This window comes from Mesoplodon mirus (assembly GCF_964341445.2).
Source record: "Mesoplodon mirus genome assembly, chromosome: X".
NCBI lineage: Eukaryota > Metazoa > Chordata > Mammalia > Artiodactyla > Ziphiidae > Mesoplodon > Mesoplodon mirus.
This window is the reverse complement of record NC_138981.1, coordinates 96,940,819-96,947,383: the sequence shown is the minus strand read 5'-3', so window position 1 is coordinate 96,947,383 and position 6,565 is coordinate 96,940,819.

Sequence of the window (6,565 nt, the reverse complement as noted above, 5' to 3'; positions counted from 1 at the left end):
GCTCATTCTGTTCCAGCCATACTGACATTCTTTCTGTTTCTCGAACACCTCAAACTTAGCCCATGCTGGGGATGTTCTCTCTGCCTGAAAACAGTCTTTCTCCAGATCTTTACATGGCTTGTTCCTTCTCATCTTTCAGGTCTTGCCTCAATTTTTACATCATCAAAGAGACCTTCCTTAACCAATCACTGAAAAGTAGCTCTCAACTTCTGCCCAGTGTGTTGTATGTTATCCTCTTTTCTCTTCATCATAATGTTTAGCACTACTGTAAATGATCTTATTAATCTGTTCACTTGTCTACTGTGTGTGTCCACCACTAAATGAAGGCTCCATGATGGCAGGAACCATGCCCTTTCCTGTTCACTTTTCTATCACCACCACCCAGAAGAGTAGCAACAGCTCACTTTTTATCTCATGAGTGAATGAACAAATCCAAGTGCTTGTGTACTTCAAGATCCACATCTCTGCTGGGGACATTACAGAATTACTAGCTAAGCTATCATAGCTCTTGTTTCAGGGTCATATATGAGTAACTTCCGAGAGGGACATTTGCACAAAGGGGATCTGAATATATATGTCTTGCAAGTATTCTCTGCATCTTTGAGAGTAGGTATGGAGGATAAAAAATGAATCTATCTATCTATCTACGTAGATAGATTCCTTTTATATATATAAAAGGAATCTATAGTTAAAGCTGGGAAATAGAGAAAGTGAATTTAGCCTCCTTGGAGTGAATCGTTCAGCAAAAAGACTGGCCCTTCGATTGGAATTGGTAGTTGCCATGAAGGAATGTAAATTCATCAGAATTAAGGATAGAACCTCCTGATATTAACCAAAATGAGAATATAATTAAAGGAGAGATCAAGAGAGAGAAATCAGGAACTTAACAAGAGTGTTAAGCACATTCAAGAGGCCAGAACTCTTATCATGGAAGATATTCCATGAGACTGCATAGATTTAGCAGAGGAACCTCTCCCCTGGATGGAGAAGGTCGAGTGTAAAGGTTGGATTACAAGGCAGGGTCAGGAGGAAGCCGAAGGCACTGTGGAGTTGCTTATAGAAGACTCCTGGAGCTGGCTCTGAAGAGGGATCTATCCAATTGGAATAATAACGCAGTCCAGAACACTCAGTAAAAAGGATAAAAAGCAAATTATAAAGTTGGGTTTTGAACTTTTTGGAGATTGAAACCAACAAGCAAACTGTAAAAGTTATCTATCTCCATGAGTAAGATGGGGGCAGAGGACAGTGAGAGAGAAAGAATCAGGGAATGGCTAAAAACAGAGACCCTAGAGACAAGAAGAGGAGTGGGGAGACTATTAGTTGATCTTCTAAACCTGTAAACTAAAACAGTTGTTAATTGTGTGTGTGTGTGTGTGTGTGTATACCACATGTCTTATTTTTCTCCAATTGAAATAGCAGCTTATCTGGGGAAAAATTTTGTCCTTAGAGAAAGAGACAGCTATGCAATTGGGAAAATAAGCTCTCAGGCAACTTTTGGAGTCAGTGTTTGTGTGAGATTGTATGTGTGTATTTGTTTAAGTGTGGTGAATATTTTCTCCCTTTGTTATGTGCCGGCTAATTCAAAGTTAATTTGATTTAGAACAACTAAAGGTTTTCTTTCTTTACTTTTTTGTTTCTCCTCTGGAAGACAGAAAGTACTCTGCCTCCCTAGGCCATAAATAACTCCAGGGACATTGGAATAAGACATACTATTATGAATTGGGTTTTGTAACTATCTTAAATGACTCACTGTGCCTATCAGATTTAATGAAATGCTTCTTCCCCATTTTTTTTAATAAGCATAGAGTAGGAAAAATGCCACAAAATCACCAGGAGAGGAATGGAATGAGGGAACTCACTTATCATAATATTCTTGTGAACAAAAGTCCAAAGACAAGTGTTGAAATGAATTTAGGAAAGGAAATCAAAGAAGTCAGATATATATAGTACTATAGTATGAGGATGGGGGAAGGAGGACAAAAACTTCAAAGACCTGTCAAATGAATATAAAAAAAGAGTCAAAGTAAAAACTTAAACTGGAGATTTTATGCTCTGCAAGATTTCCTATTAGCACTATTCTGATCTAGGTCCTTTGGTTAAAAAAATCAAAAACAATGGTTGATTGGAGCAACAATGGTTGCTGTAGGGTTTCTAAAGTTTCTTCTCTATGTTTTGTTATCTTACACTTTGAACCCAAAAGAACATACCCTTTGTGTGAATCCTTATACTATGGATTTGGGTCTTGATACTGGGTCCGTAAATGCAATTTAACACTAGAGACCTGAGGCAGGGAAGGAGGACTGGGTCTGAAATTTAAGAACATCCTTGTGTTAACAATCCACAACTTGATTAAAATGGACCTGGAAGTGGAAAGGGTGGAGTCAGTATTGAAAGAAAACAAAAGGTGAAGAGAATCAGTAATAGAACTGTATCTGCAAAAGGCTGAGCAGTGAGTAAGGGATGGGAAATATGAAAGAAGAGAGAATGAGATTCAGACAGTGAGGCTTAGACAGAAGAAGCTTATGTATACAACTCATGTGAAAAAGGGCTAAAACAGGATGCTTACATAAATATTTCTTTCTCGCAATCACTATTGTGATTATTCTGCATTAACTGTGCATAAGAGCCTCTGGACTTTTCCATGTCCCTGTAAGAACTTCACTCTGATTTAGTAAATTACTGCTCCCATTTGAAAAATTGTAGCTTTCAAAATGTGCATTAGTTCTGGTCAGGGAGAACACGTATTGCCTGCATCAGGAAACTATGCAATGTTATGGCATCTAGGAAAGTAGCTTCAGAGAACCCAAAAACATGCTTCATTATAGAGCCTGAATTTCAAAGCCTGTCACAATGGCCAGTCAGTGTTAGTCAAGAGAGAACCCTCTTTCTAACTGCAGATCCTTGGGCTAAGGAGAGGGAGAACACAGGAAACTGAAGTTTCACTTTACATTGGCTAGATTTTTATTAACTAAAAAAAGTCTAAATGTTCAAAATGAAGTTGTCTGTATAACTGAAGGTACCTGAAAATTTATATACTCTTCCCAAGGATCATTGTGGGGCAAGAAAGGGAAAATCTCAATAGCATAATTTAAGAAAATAAGGAGTGAAAAGATAAAGCTCTTTCCTGTTCAGACCTCTTCAAGTCCTGGTAAATGTTTACTAATGAGCTGGTTAGAGAATATAATTATCTTCAGAGAAAAATAAGCTATTTCTAATATTTAACTAAAAGGTATCATTCTGTAGGTTTGATATTATTATGGACCTACTATTTTCATTACCTAAAAATAGACATTTGTTGTTTCATCTCCAGCAGCCATACTCCATTCTTTCAGCAGTGATACATTGATTGCCCTTCAAGGAATTCACTCCTACTTGATTTTCAGTTAATATAGCTTAGGTGGGGTTGATTCCACTCCTAAAACCAGAGATGGGTACGGATTTGTCCAAACAAATCAGCATATATCCCCTTGGCCAAAGTGATTCATTTAAAGATGAGTACTTGACTTAATTCATGCTAAGTATGGAGAATGAATAGGACTAGTGTAGAAACCACTGGAAGAAATTCTGACTTCCCTCTATGTAGTACAAGGAGAGTGAGAGGTCTGGAATTGCAGTAGCCATTTTGCTACCATGGGGTAGGAGAGATTAGAGCTGCCAAGTATCTACCAAGTGGAATATGAGGATGAATCCACTCATGCAGAAATTAGAGTAGAAAGATGTAAGGAAACTGGGTTGTGAGTGACATTGCTTGAGCTACTGAATTGAGATTTGTTTACCTCTAGAGTTTTAAGTTATGAGTCCCCTCCACATATCCCTTTACTATATAAATTACTTTGTGCTGGGTTTCAGTCACCTAAAACATTAAGGGTTCTAATGGATAAATTAGTTTTGTTTTGGTTTCTTTCTACAAAATGGGCCAGTTGTCTTTGACCATGTTATATCTGCCATGTAAGTGTGATCAGCTGTTTCAGAGATGTATCCTAGAATTGGATGAAAATGAGTTTGGATGACTCAGTGGAAACCCATTTCTATAACTACAAAGAAAAATTTAAAGCACAAGGCCCATGTTCAAGACATATGAATAGTATTGATAGTATAACACAAGATCTAATTACTTTCTATTATTTTGGGTCCTTGGACATGAGGATCTGTTCCTGTTTAAATGCTTACCTAAGAGTCTTCCTGGTAGTTGCTGTCTGAGCACCTGAAGTTAAGTTTTATGTCAGCGTTTGAAAGGTTCTTAGCAAGCTTGTCTAGTATAAGCACTTTAATTTGCACATGGATAAACTGAAGTCCAGAGAGAAGATGATTATCACACAGAACTAATAGCTAAACACCACACACTGATTATGTAGTATGGTTTATATATCAACGTACAACCTCAATGTTGTTTGTATAGCCACATATAAGCTCCTTGTGTATATAGACAGTTTACTAGGAAATTTCCCATCAATGCAGCATGCTTGATGTTTTAACCTACATGCTGCCCTTGAAGCTAGGTGGCTATTGAATTGAGCAGAATGCAGATGAGGTTAAGGGCATCTTTTTTAATCCTGTATGTGCCAGTGAGGTAGGCATGCTATTTTCACTAGTCTAACATCTTTTTTTTTTTCTAGTTAAAGAGCCCACCTCTTCCTTTTGGCTTAATCACCCCTCCCAGGTCTAGAAATGGTCAAATAACCTGGGATTAGCCAATAAAAGGACAACATCCTCCTGGCCACAGTGATTAGCTTAGGAGTGAGTGGATATCCAAATCAGTTGAATCAGAGAAAATAATGGGACACTTGTGGAAATTATTAGAGATGAGGAGCTTACTGTTTTGTTTGATTTTGCTGAAGTTTTTACACTAGTAGAATGTAAGTTTAGAGATGCTGAAGCTCTTCTTTATCACTTTGTTGGGAATAGCTTCCAGCACAAGGGAAGTAGATCTGAGAGATGATAGAGATTTCTAAAGATATCGTTTGAATTTCCTGCTCCAGTCAGCCTTACTCCTGAAACTTTCAGACACATAACCTGATGTGTTCCCCTTTCTTGATTAAACTAGTTCGAACTGTGTATTCTGTTACCAAAAGAACCGTGACTAATGCAGACTTTTATCTTTCTCACATCCACAGATAGCACACACAGTAGATGTGAGTTGTCACCTAGCCAAAGCCTCCTTCTTTGAAACAGTCCACATAGTCTTAGTCCCTGATAAAAGGTCATGTTTTAGATTGGGGTGAACACCTGACCCAGGAGTTATCAATCCATAAGCTATGCTGAGACAATCATTTGGACACAGTGACTGAATGAATTAGCTAAGGTCATCTTGAGTTGGGCCAGAGTTGGTGCCATGGCATGACAAAGTCACTTACAAGCCATAGTTATGGGAAAACATAGAAAATATGAATCAATAGAGAAAGCTAATCTGCAAAGATAAAATGGAAGAATAGAGCAAATATACGCAAAGAAGAAACCATATGGCACGAAGGAAAAAAAAAAGGAAGATAGAGCTGCCTGATGATTTTCTACAAACAACATGGTGTTTTCTTCATGTCACTCCTCCTAGAACCATGCCCCACATTTATCCTTCTAATATAATGGACCTTTGTGATTTAAACTAGCCTGAGTGTGCTTCTATTCTATACAGCCAACTGGACCTTTCAATCACAGATCCCAGCACTATGCCAAAGGATGAGGAAAGTTTATTACAAAGTTTATTACCTGGACTAGAGGAATTATAGCTAAAAGCAGAAGACTATGGTTTGCTCTGGAGCATGAATTTTGAACATAAAGAAGACTGTCTGCTAGGTCTCAATTCCCTGACTCAATTTAAAGCCTGAAATCTGTGGACTGGCTTCCCTGTGCATGGAGCTATGGAAGATCTCCCCCACAAGTGTTTATAACAATGTTTAAATTATCATCTCAATTACTCTCTGTGTACACATCAGTGAGCACTCTGCATATCAATAAATGAACTCTGTGTGTATTCAGAAGGCTACTGTGGTAACAGCAACATGTAGATCCAGTTCTCATTTGATGGGCACCTTCCCAGCTAGTTTTAAATGGTTTAGGGGATTATATTGGAGATTTAAGGGGGAACAGATGATTCTCATTGTCCTGCATGAGGTAAATTTAAACTTGAAAATGAATGCCCTAAAACGTGGTATTATTCTGTTCCTAGTCTGTTCTCCAGCTGTATACAATATAAGCAGGCCAAAGTGCTCCTGGGGATAAAAAAAAGACCTAGAGATACCTGGCAGGATGGGATCACAAAGTTTTGGCAAAGCAGGCAGTCACCTTCTATGGAATTCTGGTTCCCCACCTAGTTCAAGGTCATCCTCCAGGCTACCACACAAGTACCCACCATACTGGGGTAGAATAATTCCACCCCAGTACAGAAAAAACTAAACATAATGGGGTCCTGGCTGCATCTTGCTCACTGTTTCTCTTAAATTCTTTTCTGAAGTGGCCCATGAGGCCAGTGAGAGACTGTTTGGAAATAATGAGAGGGTTTAGTGTTGTTAAAAAAAATTCAACTGAGTAAATTTTAAAGATCTTATTGCTTTATTCAGTGATTCATGAA